We start from the raw sequence: 13662 nt of genomic DNA, 5'->3' as shown, positions 1-13662 counted from the left end.
GATGGATGGATGATGGGAGGTGGAATGGAATGGAAAGATCACCTGGGTGGGGGGAGGAGGGAGTGAAGAAGAGACTACTGGCAGAGACAATTAAAACTAAAGGCCATTTGAGGGTCACATAGAAACCTAATACCATAGAAGCTTCCTAAAATACATACATGTATAAATGTAATCTAAATGAAATCACTAAAGAAACAAAGAAAATAAAGCCCAACTGGATATTGTTCATCCCCAAATGAAACTTCCAGTACTGAGAACAGATTACATATAATCAAATTATTGGCCCAAAAGGCCCCATAAACATCCTCAAACACCCCTGCCTGTTGCTAAGGCTATTCGTTGTTCTCCATAAACTAATGGTAAAGCCCCATTGCTGAAGACAATATTCACATGACTCAGTGAACATGTAGAAGTTGATCTGGTGCTTGCCTAGAATATTCAACCCCTTGACTTTTGTTCATAGTCCTCCTGGACAGTACTCTGTATGCTACCAAATGAGAAAGATAGTCATTGACTCAGTTACAAATCCTTCAACATATGATGGTATATATTGTGTCAGTAAAATAGTAGCACAAAACTTGTGGGAGAAACCAACCAATATCCAAGGTCCACTCTGTGAGATAGAACCCATCCCAGACACTGCTCAGGTGCCCAAGAACCTGAGACAAGATAGGCCAGTGACCTAGGGGAAAACCAAATATCACTGTGTGCTAAAGGAACATAGCAATAAAATGAGACCTAAGGACATTCTGCTATACTCCTAGATCAGTGCTTTGGCTAGCCATCACCAGAGAAACTCCTTCCTGAAGTATATAGTAACTACAGCCAGACAACGTATAAAAGAATGAGATATTTTAGAACACTCAGCCCCAAAAGGGTTGTATCCATCAAACCCCTCCCTTCATGGCTCAGGGAAGCCCTTGGAAGAGAAAATAGAACTGACACACATATGAACTCCCAGAGAAACTGGGACAGCATGCACACAGAGCCTGCATGGGTTGGGGCCAGATGGGTCGTAGTGCCAAGAGAGCAAGTATATACAAGCCCCTTCCCTAACCCAGAACTAAACCTACAACTAAAATCCCATGCAAATGAAAAATTACTTTATCCAACAGAATCTTCCTGAGGATACAAACATCTGTTAAGCCAGCAGTATATGGCTAACACAAAACAAACTCAATGGCATCTTTGGAAGTTCTTTCTATACGTCTCTGTGTCTGTCTGTCTGTCTGTCTCTCTCTCTCTCTCTCTCTCTCCCTCTCTCTCTGTCGCTGTCCCTGTGTCTCTGTCTCTCTATCTCTGTCTTTGTCTCTCCCTCCTTCCCCACTTCCCCTTATTACCTTACAGATCATTTGTGTATATATTTTGGCATCTGGTTTTGTGAAGAGATTACTGTATGTAGCTCTGCATCTATATGTGTTTCTTGTGTTTTTATTTGACTTTTTCTTCTGTTTGTATTGTTTTGTTTTATCAGATTTTATATTATGACTCTTTAGATGCCTTGTTGTTTTCTGAGGAGAGACATGAGCATGTGGATTCTGCTGGGAAGGGGAACAGGAGAGACTATCAAAGTCGGGAAAGGAGGTACCATATTTAGAATATGTATGAAAAAAACCTGTTTTCAGTAGAAGAAAAAGAGAAAAAAAGAAAGTGAAAAATATGAATACCTCTAGTATTTAATCACTTAAAGTATTCCTAGAGTATCTACCAAATGTTAGGCTCTGTTTTTGGTATTAGAGTTAAAACTCTGAAGAGTACATATAAAAATAAACACTGTGTCCTTGGATCTCCAGAGTTTAACTGGTTGGCAGACAGCACGCTTATGTGTGTGTGGTTAAAGATCAACCTGTGTGAAGCAGGGATGCAGCTTCAGTAGACTTACTTCTCCAGGAGTGGGAAGGCAGCATGGGCTGTTAGTGGGTTGATGCATAGATTTATTTATATTTTAATTTACAATTATAAAAACAAATATGACAACATATTAATATCTGTAAAAGGTTGGTGGATATTATGTAGTATCATCTAAACTTTCATTTGGTTTCAAATGCTTCATTAATTCCAAATTAAAAACAAGTACCATTATAAAAGTGACAGCTCTTAAGTTCATAAGGAGGCACACAACCTTTCTGCATGTGTGCACACATGTGAAGAGATGTGAACAGACGTGTGCATGTGGAGTGTAGTCATCAACATTGTGTGTCTTCATCAACCACGATTATTATTATTATTTGAGATGATGTCTCTCACTTAATCTGGAGCTCAATGCTTCTGTTAGATGATCTGGCCACCAAGCCCCCGGGATCTTTGTTCTCTGTGCCTCTCTAGCACTAGAGTTACTGACGCATGCGCTACCTGCACCCAGCCTTTTCTTTTTCACATTGATTCTTGGGATTAAGCTCACGCCTTTAAGTTGTGCAGCAAGGGCTCTATCCTCAGTCATTTTCCAACCCCAAGAAGTACCTTTCTTATGAGCATGTCATATACATGGATGATGAAGTCTACAGTGTGTTGCTATAGCTAGCTCTTTACCAAGAAGGAGGCACTGTGGCAGATGGAGAGATTACAAACCTGGAATACAGGAAAAAAATTTGAATTCAAACTCCCTTTCCTCTAATTCCTAGTACCTGTGGTGACATGCTTAACCTCCTTGAAGCCTGGTTTCAAATCTGAAGACACATTGAAGGGAACAGACTTTGCTCAATGGATGTTCTGTTTGTGTCAGAACTGCAGTAGACCACATAGTTAACAATTATCCAACACTGGGATGCGGAGGACAGAGGGCTCCGTGCTTCCTAGATAAACTCTGCTGTCCCCAAACTGTGTCAACAGAACTTGGCACTAAATTCACAGGACCTCTGTGGAATGTTTCAAATATTTGAATTCTATGCCATGATGATACCTGCCAGGTACTGTTTGATCTTTTAGAGTCAGCTATTTCCCAGCTGTCACCATAGATGATGTAATAGTCTAGGAGGTTGTATTTTTTTCTTCTCAAAGTTTGGTCTTGGTTAGTTGCCGAGATAAAGTACAGTCTTGGCCTGCGGGACTCCAGGAGTTGACCTAACTGGAGTGGCAAGGGAATGAAGAAAATACTGATACCAAAGAAGAGATAGACACGTAGATGCACAGGAAAACTGGAATCATGTGGTCTAGACTCTGATGGAGAAGCCACAGCACCTTGGAAACTCACCATGTTTATTGTATACAGTTGAACAGGGAAGCATGGTTATTGTACATGACTGAACAAGGAGGTGATGTTTACAGCTGGATCTAATCTCTGTAGGCACAGTGTCTGTGGGGAGGCTGTCCAATAGTAAACATCAGAGAAGGAAGCTACAGGGTCATGTTCCACACACATGACTGTGCACATGTTGCACTTGGGTCAGAAGAAGGCTTTGCTATCCCCTAAGCTTCACCCAAGGAAGGCTTTGCCACCCCATGGGTCTGAATCCTTCACATGGCCACACCCAGTCACCAGTAGTCATTGTTCAGGACTTTAGTCCACTTCCCACAAAACACAATGCCTGTGTGAAACTGTGTGTATAGAAGGCAGTGGGTATAGGCAATGGCCACTGTGGACTAATGGTCACAGAGTGTGCAGAAGACACATACTTTGTAGTAGTAATAATACTAGTTCAAGATAAAATAGAAATATTGGTTTTAGTTTAGATGCATGATACCTTCAAGTGTAAGCAGTGTGGCTTCTTTGGATGCCAGTTCTCATTAAGATGTTTTGTCACATGTCAGAAGTAAAACTATTAGGTAGGGGTTTTTGTTTGGTGTGTGTGTGTGTGTGTGTGTGTGTGTGTGTGTGTTTTGTCTAGGAATTGCTGGAACATTCAAGGCACTATGAACACATTCCTACCTCTTCCCCAACTGCTTCATTTAATCATGATTTCTCTCAAAGACAAGTCTATTATCTCCGTTTTGCACAACTGAGGAGTGGATATACTAACTGTCTTGTTCATCACATTGAGAGTATTGTCCATCATCTGTGTCATCACTCTGCTAAGAAAGCCCACAGCCCAGCCTCTACCTCTGTAGGACACATACACATGCTATACCTACATTAAACAAACCACATGAAAAGAAATGTCCTGCAAGGACATGTAATGTGAACCAAAGTATAAATATCCTATCATTTCAAGTTTCAATGAGAAGAAATCCCATAAATTACCTTAGAAGGAAAATACTACAATTCTGAAGAGCCTCAGAGACCAACACATTTCACCGTAGGCCGAGTGCATATGAGAACCATTTCTCAGTGTTCATAGTTCCTGATATACCTTAGTAATATGAAGATGTCCTGTCCAGGATTTCCATCAACATGTGGAGTCTGCATTTTTGTAAATGACAGAGAGAATAGAGAATGATCAAACCTGCACTATATGTGGGAGCTGGGTATGGTGGTAGTTGATAAGCACCAGCCATGGAACCCTTGGTCTCCAAGCAAACACAGGATTTACAGTGTTTATCCTAAGCACTCAGTACAGCATCTGCTTCCTGTGGATACTTACGTAATCCTCATAAAAAAAATCTTTCTATGTGAGCTTTCTTCTTACATAATATATAAAATACGGGCTTCCTTTGTAATCTACAATAGATAACCATGTTTTCTTTGTTGTATCCAGCTCCCTAGCTTCAAAACAGAGTTAAGAAACAACAAATTGAGGTTTTGGGAAGGTGACCATTTCAGCATCAAATATGGGATTTTCAGAAGTTATAAGGAACCAAAAGACCAGAGGAAAAGTGTATGACACTTGGACTGAGTTGAACTGAGGTGTTTGTGATAGTGATACCCAGTGCATGTGCCCACAGGCTTTACTTGTGCAGGTTCAGCACCAGAGGATGGTAATTGTGATACGTGCATCAATGCTAACAGCAGCAGTAATGGGACACATTTCTGGAACTGTGTGATATGCATGGGCTTAGCTATGGCTACAAGTGAAGGTGGTACCAAGGGTGTAGCTCATATTTTTTATGCCAGTTGTATGTACCCACTGGGTACTGATTTTGTAGGGCATGGAGCTTCATCTGAAAGAGGGCGTGGAGAAAGCATGGCATATTTTAGATGCTTTCTTTTGGGCACCAGTGAACTATTTTAACTGATGGGGCCTTTATAAGTGGAAAGAAAGCTAAGTCTATTCTATCTCACACAACCATGTTGAAAGAACATCTATTAGCAATGCCTTGGGAAATTGCATGCTGTTGCCTATTGTCTTGGTTACTAGATATGGAATTTTTATTATACTCTGAGAAGATGTAAAACAGATCAGATAGTTGGGTTAAGGACACCATATGGAAAATAGATGAAAGCAGAAATAAGATGCAACTCTCTCCATTTTTAGCCCTCTCTCTTTTCTCGCCATGTTTGGCCATGAGGTTGCAGGGAGGCTGCCTACCAGCTAAGCATTTTGGTCACTGTTGGCTTCTGCCTTCCTCAACTTTAGGAGAACATATGTCATCTATATGGCAAACCATATTTGCCTTTTCCAAAGTAGGAGAAATTGTACTTATTTTCCATGCATTAACAGAATTCTTGAATTTATTTCTAGTAATATAACATTTTCCATCAACTTCCATATGCTCCATGATAACAGTTGATGTTAAATGACTCTAAAAATAGCAGTAGTTGAATGTAATCAGCAGGAAGAAAAGAATACAGAAAGATAAACTTGTCTACCTCTCTACCACCGGGTGTGATAACATCACCAAGAGTAGAAATGTATTTGCCTTTTAAGATGGATTCCTACACTGCTATTTCACTTGCTGTGCTCCTGAAGGCAATGGGATTCAATGTTTAGCCAACTTTGGGGAAAATAAATCAAATCATCATAATGGATGTTGAGCTCACAGAAGAAGAAAAATGTCTGGAATGAGAAAGGTAGAATTAGTTTCTTTCTCACTGCTTAATTGACCAAGGAGGCTGCACTTAGAGTATGCAGATTATAAAATAGCACATCAGGACTGGTGGCTGATTTGCATAATCTCAGAACTCAGGAGGCTGATGAAGGAAGATTTCCATGAGTTTGAGGTCAGCTCAGGCTTTATAGTGAGCTGTAGGCTAGCCTGGGTTGTAGACTAAGACCATGTCTCAAAACCAAAACAAAGTAAACAAACAAAGAATTAGAGATTGTGTAAGGGGAGAATATGTATCTTCTAAAATACATTTCTTACAAAGAGTATAGTAAAATTCAGTTTTCAGAAGATTATGTAGTATTTAAAGGATTACATTCAACTACTGCTATTATTAGCTATCAAAGAGTTCTATCTAAAAAATGTTACTTGTGAAAATAATGCTGACATCTTAATTTTTTATGTTTTATTTTAATTGTTTTCATTTCTTTTTTTAACCTAATATTTTTATTGATTATTTGGGATTTTCATTTAATATACCCTGATCACTTCCCAGTATTCGCAAGTACTTCCTTTAATGTATAACCCTACCACTCTAAAAAGTAAACCAAATTCCCAAACCCCCAAACCCCCAAATTATAAGTTCAACTGTATTGCCCATATAATCACTGGAACATGGTCAAGCTCCCAGCAGTTAGCTCCTTAAAGAAAACTGAGTACTTTCCCCACTCACATCCCTACCAAAAGGTGTCAGTGTAGAGAGCTCTACTTCAGCATCCTTATCACAATTTTTGTTTTCTTCACTGGCTTCCTATGTAGGCTGTTGCTTTGGGGGAGAGGGAGGAGTTATCACAGAGGCCTTCTATGAATCTCTTTCTTAACTATGAGTTTGTAGTCATTGATACCATACAGAGAGATAGTATTGCCCAGGAAAGCGCATAGTTAGTTATACATAGCAAATAGTCAGTCAGAATATGTACACAAGTAACAAAATACAGAACAAGCAGGGTGTATTTACATATTTAAGACTACAAAAATACACACACACATGAAAGAAAACAGGTCATGGAGGTGATACACAGGAGGGATTGGAGAGATAGGAATGAGAAATTGTATCATAATCTCAAAAATGTAAAAAAAAAAAAAATTAAAAACCCCAAATGTTTCTATACTATCTACCCCGGGAAGAAAGATGAAAAGGGGTTGGGGACTGTGACAAAACCAGAACAAAAAGGAGGAAAATAACAGAACAAATATAGAAGTGGGTTAGCCATGTCAAAGATTTTGTAAATCAAGAACTGGAAGTAGAAATTCAAGCTCAGTGGACAGTAGAGGTCGGCCCAAGTGTGTAGTCTTCTTGTCTCTGACAGTGTCTACACAACGCTGTACCACCAATCTCTTTCTTGAGTTTAAATTTTTTTTCCTTTCTAAAGTGTTGCATCATGCTTTTTGTAGTTGTGTTTGTCACAAAGGTTTAAGGGCTAGGAAGACAACAGAATGGTGGCTCTGTTTATTTCTAGCTGTCGTCTAAGTACCTGAAGCATAATAGGGTCAGAAGAGAGGATCCACCCTGACCTAGAATAACAAGTCACCTGATGAACTGTGCCAACAAAAACCCTTTTGCAATGTGAGCTTTGTTTCCTTATTGAGTTGTGCCCCAGGGTTTGACATCATCTACTGCTACTGTGATTTCCAGTCTCTTGTGGACTTTAGCAAGAATTCACCAAAAGCATTCTCTAATAATACAGTCAGCCTCAGGAAAGACATCTGAGCATTAATCAAAGCTGGTATGAAGGAAAAATTCTGGTAATTCTTTTAGTAGATGAGAGTATCACAGCCTGGTTTCAAATATTTCCTAGGTGGCACTGAATATGTTTAGAGAGATTTATAACACAGTAGAGGTTTTTCTTTTATGTGGAATTCCTTAACTCTCTTAAATTTCTCAGCATATATCTTTGAATATTGAAATGACAGATTATGAACTCAATTGAAGGATTTTGGAAATATGATCATGTTATTTCAAAACACTTAAATTATTTAGGGGGATGTCTTTGTTATTAATTATTATTATTATAATTTCTGGTACCCATTTCACTTATATTGATATTTATGGGTTGCGGAAAAGGTAGTTGGTTACATTATCCTTTGTTCTTGCCTTGCAAAATTCCCAAAAGCCAGTCAACATAAATTTCATTAACTTTCCCCATGTAAAGCAGAAAAAAAGTCAAGTTAAAGGAATGAAAATTGTCGCAAGAGTGTACATTTGAACTGGTGTGTGTATGTGTGTGTGTGTGCACATGCACACGTGTGCTGGTGAAAGTGCATGGAGAAGCCAGAGGTCAACACTGTGTGTCTTCTTCCATTGCTTTTGACCTTATTTTTTTTTTTTTTGAGATATGGTTTCTCATTGAAAATCCAGCTCACCCAAAGTTCGACTGGTTGACCAGTAAGCCCTGGAATCCCCTTGTCTCCTCCTCCAGGTTTGGAATTACAGCATGGGCTATCACACTCTAGTTTTCAAATGGATGCTGCATCTGAAATCATTCTTGCACAACAAGTACTTGACCTTATCTCCAGTCTATGGACCTAGTTTCTTATGAATGAATAGACACTGTGATGAAGGCAATAAGCTATTTTGGGATTGTTGGAGTAAGGGCTGGGCTCTGTGTGTAACAAGATCTTGTCTATAATCTCAGCACTCAAGAGGCTAAGACAGTAAGTAGGACTACCACGAGGCCAGCTTAGAAATCTTGTCTGAAATATCTACAGGAGATAATAAGAAATGCGTAGTCATGATAAACCTAAATCTACAGTTTTGGAGTATAATAAGCAGATTAATGGCTCCCAAAGATGTCTCAGCTCTATTTGCTAGAACTTGTTATGATAAATGGACAAAGTGACTTTGCATATGTAAATAAAGGTGAGAAGCCTAAGGAGGGAACATAGGATTATAAAAGTAAGCCTAGTTTAACTACATAAAACTTTAGACAAGATACTTTTTCTTATAAGTTAAAGAGACTCAGAGAGATGGTGAAAATGGAGAAAGATCATCATGAACTGAGAAAGGTTTGTCTCTTAGAACAGAAAACCAGTATGTAGGCTGGGCAGATGGCTCAATGTAGAAAGTTCCTTTGGCTAAATCATGCAAAAGGCTAGATATGACAACACATACTGTACTCCTCATGCTGAAAGGCAGAGACAGGAGAATCCTTGTTTAGTGGCCTATCAGTTTTACATGAGATATGTGAGCAACAGGATCAGCAAAAGACTATGTCGCATAAAATAAGGTGGGATGTTGAGTAAAACATTTGACAGCAACACAACTGTACACACACACCCCAAATTAAAAAACAAAAGAACGGTATGCCCACCATCAATGCTCTTGATCACTGACATCCAAGTGCTTGTGACACTAACTGATAGAATTCCCTAATGCCACACTACCTGAAGTCAACAGATGGTGAAAACTACCTTTGACCACATCTTGTCCACTTTCAAGACTTTTGTTAGTTGGGCTGAAGTCTGTGCTCTTACTGACAGATCCTTCAAACTGACTCAACAGCTTTGTGAGTGAGGGGTGCTTTAGAAAGCAATCAAAAAACATGAGGCTCTTTGATCCTGGCCAGTCACAAAATGAAATGAGACTCCTCGAGAAAGAAATGTATCCTCTGTGCCTCAAATTCCATCTTCTTGAGCACTTTTGTTTTTCCCATCTATATGGAAACTCATCTGAAACCTCCTAAGAAGCAGATGAGCTAAATCCATGAGACTTTGGGGCTGGCAGACCTCTCTGAGCATGGCTGTCTATAATCAACTTCATAGGCTTTGTATTTTTTCCTCATTGCTTTGATCCTTCCTGTTCAACATTGTGTCGAGTCTTTCGTGTGAAAAATTGCAAAGGGCCTGCCTGGCCATCTAGACAAGACCACAGTGGTGGTAGTTGTAATGGACACCAATTAAAAACAGCTGTGTCCAGTGAAGTTGTCTGATGGTTTTCGCATGGTTAGAATAGAGTCAAAGAATTAAGAGCAGAGAAAAATGCCATTTCATATACATAAGTATGAATACCATGAATATGTTATTACTGTAAGCATTACCCTTGGTCAACCAGCTGAGGCAATATTGTATATTTACTTCCAGTAAAGTGACTTCTACCATCTTTACACACTATAGTCTTGGTATGGCAATTACTGTGCACAGCCTAGACTTAAGAGATGGGACATCATACACAACTTATTTGGAATTCTTCTGTTTGAGAAACTTTGTTTAAGAAGTTCTGGTTTCTTTTATCAGTATTAATTAGTATTGGTATTGGTAATGGTATTAGGAGCCAAGATCTGGATGTTAGACATACTCATCATTACAAGGGAATCTTTGCTTCTAGTTCCCTAGCTAGCAAATGAAACTTATGTATGTATATATAATATCAAACAGAATCATACGTACAGTCATAGATATATCAGGTAGGAAAATACTATACACAAATGCCTCTATCTCTCTCTTACCAGATGAATCATTTCTGGCTCTTCACTTACTTATCTGTAACTCCTACCTCCAGCAGTGAGAAGGATGGTTTCCATCATTCACCAACAGCTAATTATCCCGTGCAAGTCTAGATGTAGCATGCTTTCTCTCATCCATAGGAAACAGCTGCATCAGCTAGCAGGTGCTGCCTATGCCACCTTAATCTTAAGTCATTTCCAAAGTTAATTTGATCATCAATTTTGCCTTAATATTTTTTGCTGAGATTGATTTGTACATTTCTTACATTTTGATGCTTTTGTCACATTCTTCATTTAATCCTAATGATATAATTTTTACATTTGAAATTAACTTTTTGGGGAATTTTGAGTTTTGTACATGACTTATTTATAATGACCTCCTCCAACTCTTTCTAGATTCACCTTAGCTTTCTCTACCCATCAAACATTGTGTCTTAAAAAAAAAAAAAAAAAAACTCAAGACCAATTAGTATATCCCTAAATATTTTTGGATGTGTGGTCTTCTGCTGGAGGCTAGTCAACTTACCAGGGGCTATATTCTTAGGGAAAACTGAAGCTAACATTTGCCATTTTTTTTTCGCATGTGCTCAACTTCCCCCTTCCATTCTGGGATTTGGTCTCGACTTGGCTTGCACAGGCTTTGTGAGTGTTGTCACAACATCATGTATCCATATGGACAGCTGCCTTGCTGTGTCTAGAAGTTGTTTTCTTGTAGTCATCCAGTCTCTGGCTCTTATTCTCTTTTCACTCCCTCTTCCAAAACGCTGGTTCCTGAGCCTTGGGAGGGAGCAAGTGGTATATATATTCTCTTTAGGGATGATTATTCTGTGGTCTCTTTTTCTCTGTACTTTGACCAGTTGTGGATCTCTGAGTTAATCACCATCTACAACAAATAGAAGCTTCTCAAATGAGGGTTTTGAGATATATTGATCTATGAGTATAATGATGAATCATCAGGAATCAATTTAATGCTATTTTGATTTAGCAGCACAATATTGATACGTTGGTTTTTGGCCTTATATTAATACCAGATATTGGTTTCATCCTGTGAAGTGGGACTTAATTTCAATCAGAAAGGGATTGTTCACCTTTAGAATGTTTCTACCACTATTGCATCAATGGAAATGTCTTGCCACAGTCATTGTAGCTCACACAGTTATCAGCTACCTATGACTGATGGTTACTTTCCCCCACCCACATGCCTTTCATTGCATTCCAGCAATATGGAAGCTAACAGTAGGAATCCATCCCACTTTTATTTCATCATGTTCTGTATTCAAGTACTTGGTTCCTTCAGCAATAGTACATTACCCTGACGTTCTGGAGGCTAACCCAAAGCAATGGCAATAGCCTGTAATGATTGGGACGGTTCTATGGGACCTCATTGTCAGACAACTCCAAAAATGGTAAACTATAAATAGTCAAGTGCTGGGAATGAATTAAACTTCTTTTTAAATGCATGTATAATCAAAAGTACAGTTTTCTTTTTCTTTTATTTTTTTGAACTGTTACATGTTTTCGCAAATGTGAGATTCCTTTATCTACTCTTATGTTTTTATGTATACTAATTTGATCTACAGCTTGAATATTAAATTTCACACATTTCACCACTCACAGATGTCTAGCAATAGTCATGGGTCTGCTTATTCCGTTTTTCCCTTTTCCTGAATGCCATATTAAAAAAAGTACAGAGAATATTAACATGGCAGACTGGCTTCCTCTACTTCTGAAAATGTATTTATTATCATTTTTATGTCCCTGTGGCTCAATAGCTAGTCGCTTTTTATTATTGAGAAGTAGTCAACGTATCACATTTTGTTGTTTGAGTATTGTCCTGTTGAGAATGTCTTATCCTGTATGGCCTAGAACTTGATTTTCCTCTATCTTAGGGAATATAGGCATATTCAACCTTGTGTACCATACTAAATGACATTGAATTCAGAAGGAGAAACAGCTAATATAGATGAGATTGGCCTGCCATTCTACCTGCAAATCCTTACTCTGTGTGTGTGTGTGTGTGTGTGTGTGTGTGTGTGTATCTATGTATGTGTCTGATTTTGTTCCTCTTTCTCTCTCTCTCTCTCTCTCTCTCTCTCTCTCTCTCTGTGTGTGTGTGTGTGTGTGTGTGTGTGTGTGTGTATGTGTGTGTGTATAGGCTAGATAAGAGGTCAATATTGGGTATCTTCCTTAATCATCCCACCTTATTTTTTGAATCAGGCTTCTCATTGAATCTGGTGCTTGCTGATTCAGCAAGACTGGTTGACCAATAAGCCCAGGGATATATCTCCAAGCCCCATCCTCAGAACTACAGATATATGTTGCAGCACCTTGGCTTTCACATGAGTTATGGATGTTGAACTTTGATCCTCATTCTTTTTTTTTCCTTTTTCCAATTTTTTATTAGGTATTTTCTTCATTTACATTTCAAATGCTATCCTGAAATTCCCCTATACCCTGCCCGCTTCCCCTACCCACCCACTCCCACTTCTTGACCCTGGTGTTCCCCTGTACTGGGGCATATAATGTTTACAAGACTAAGGGACTTCTCTTCCCAATGATGGCCAAATAGGCCATCTTCTGCTACATATGTAGCTAGAGACATGAACTCGGGGGAGGGGGGGAGGTACTGGTTAGTTCATCCAGAAGATGTTCCAATGGTAATAAGAACACATGCTCCACTATATTCATAGCAGCCTTATAATAGCCAGAGGCTGGAAAGAACACAGATGTCTCTCAACAGAGGAATGGATACAGAAAATGTGGTCCTCATTCTTGTACAACAAGCATTTTAGCCCCTGAGTTGTATCCCCAGCCAGAGAACCTGAGTTCTTATACATGGCTTTCAGTTCATAGGCTTAACTCATCCTTTAAAGCCTTCTCAAGCCTCTCGGCTCCTTCTCGAACTGCTTTGTAAGACAATGTGTAACTGAGTGCTGCCTTAATGTACACGGTTGACAGAATTGCTTTGCAGGTGACATGTAACTGAGGGTTGCCTTAACATACACGATTGACTGTGACTTTAGGGCAACATTGATTTCTGCGACTGTGATCTCATACCCACCAGTCAAAACTTAGCAAAGGATGATGTGAAGTTCTTAAAAGAGAAACACAAGGAAAATATTGGTATGGCAGGTCAAATTTCACATGGCTTAAGGTATCTAGTCATGAACAGATTCTACATGGATCCATATGAATACTTCTCCATTTAATGGGAGCTGTGTCTTAAATCCTCACACGAATCTGGATGGACATTGTGCTAAGCCGTAGAAAGCAGCTATTTGGAGGATATTTGCCAGAACATGAC

This window comes from Mus musculus, chromosome 12, assembly GCF_000001635.26.
Source record: "Mus musculus strain C57BL/6J chromosome 12, GRCm38.p6 C57BL/6J".
Lineage (NCBI taxonomy): Eukaryota > Metazoa > Chordata > Mammalia > Rodentia > Muridae > Mus > Mus musculus.
Note: the sequence above shows the minus strand (reverse complement) of the source record.